Genomic DNA, 2,073 nt, shown 5'->3' with positions numbered 1-2,073 from the left:
TGTCGCCATCAGAGAATACTTCAACCATGAAGGGACGCAGGTGGGGAGCAATAATGTTCTCGTAGTTCACTTCTGTCATGGTGTCTTCGAGTACTATCGTAGCTCCCATAGAAGCTCAACTCAGCGTACCCTACAGCATAATTCTTCTCTCATTGGCTTACATCTCTGGCGCGGTGCACGTTTCAAGCAGTCACTCGTTTTGTGTGGATGACGGCGTGTAAGGACGCAGCCATCGACCTGGTGTAACAAGAAATGCGGTTCATTCGACAGGCGACACGTTTCTATTGATCTATTGGTGGTGTCTAACTAAAGTAAACACACACAAATAACTCATAACTTCTTTATTATGCAATTTTATAAGACATGAGTCGACGTGATGCTTAGACGACGATACATTTACAGCACTCTAAAACAAGACAATCTTCTTTTGTCTCTTGTGACGTCACAGATCATATGTCCCTGAAGCCAACCTTGTCGATGTCAAAACACTCACTAACACACACCAAAACACCACATGGCAGAGCAACCTGCTCCCACATCACCCCCTTCTCAGTAAGACGGTCACAATTCACTGTACCACTTCCACTAGTCTTGCGGGAAATCGAATTACGCGACCCGATCTTCATGTTCGTGGTTTTTGTCTTCAGCTTGTTTGTCCTGGGGTGGTGGTGAAACTGGAGTATCTTACTGCAATTTAATGTCTTCGTTTAGCAAATATGCAGGTTTCAATCTGTCGATGGTAATGTTTTTTACTTGGTCTTTCATTCCGAGTCCAAAAAATTTTGGTGTTCTTTCCACGACTTCGTATGGGCCTTCATATGGAGGTTCTAACGACTTTTTAACTCTGTCAACCCTTACAAATATGTGTGTTGACGTGCCGAGGTCCTTATATACAAATGGTGTCTGTTTTATTTTGTGAGCTATTTGCACAGTTTTCAGTCGTTTCATATATTGTTTTAGTTGTGAAACAAATTGGGGTAAGTCTGAATCCCTTCTTGTTCCGTCTTCTTGAAAAAAATCACCAGGTATCCTTATGGGTGAACCATAAACCACTTCTGCTATCGTAGCATTCGTGTTTTCTTTGACTGAGCAACGAAGACCACGAAGGATTACAGGTATTGTTTGAGTCCATTTCGTAGTTGAATGTGAACGGATTGCTGCTTTAAGTGCGCGTTGAAATCTTTCTATTTTTCCATTGGATTGAGGATGATATGCAGTAGTTTGAGTTTGATTACAACTATATATTTCTGATAGTGCTTGAAATAGCGATCGATTACTGTTTGATAAGGTGTGCCAAATCAAATAATCCAACAATTAAAGGAAGCTTGAGCTACAGCTTCTGCTTGTATATCGCGAAGTGGTATTACCTCTGTCCAATTCGTAACTCTACCGATGCATATTAAACAATACGCATATTCATCAGAAGGAGGTTCAAATGGTTGAAATGGCTCTGAGCACTATGGGACTTAACTTCTGAGGTCATCAGTCCCCTAGAACTTAGAACTACTTAAACCTAACTAACCTAAGGACGTCACACACATCCATGCCCGAGGCAGGATTCGAACCTGCAACGTTGCGGTCACGTGGTTCCAGACTGTAGCGCCTAGAACCGCTCGACCACCCCGGCCGGCTCAGAAAGAGGCATTGGCCCTATCAAATCCAGACGAATTACTCTAAAACGTTCATGAGTGTCGGGAAAGTGTCCTATTGGTGAATGTGCATTCTTGATACCTTGCTTTTTTGACAAGCATTACATCCTCGAGATCCATTTGCAATGTCGTTTTTCATATTCATCCAGACAGATCCTGATGTAATCATTATTACAGTTTTCTTGATACCTGGATGAGCCAAATTATGATAATGCTGAAAAATAGCATAACGTAATTGTTCAGAAATATAAGGTCGAATACATTGTGTCGAGACATTACACCACAACTGCTATCCTGTCTGAGTCAAATAGTATGAAGCTCTTCGTCCTTTTCTTGTACTTGGGCTGCCTCTTCACAGTTAATTGGAACCAATTCTTCAATCCTTGAAAAGCTATCAGCGACAACATTTGCTTTACCAGAAGTA

This window comes from Schistocerca serialis, chromosome 1 (genome assembly GCF_023864345.2).
Source record: "Schistocerca serialis cubense isolate TAMUIC-IGC-003099 chromosome 1, iqSchSeri2.2, whole genome shotgun sequence".
Taxonomy (NCBI): domain Eukaryota; kingdom Metazoa; phylum Arthropoda; class Insecta; order Orthoptera; family Acrididae; genus Schistocerca; species Schistocerca serialis.
The sequence above is the reverse complement of the archived record's forward strand: the minus strand, read 5'-3'. Positions refer to the sequence as shown.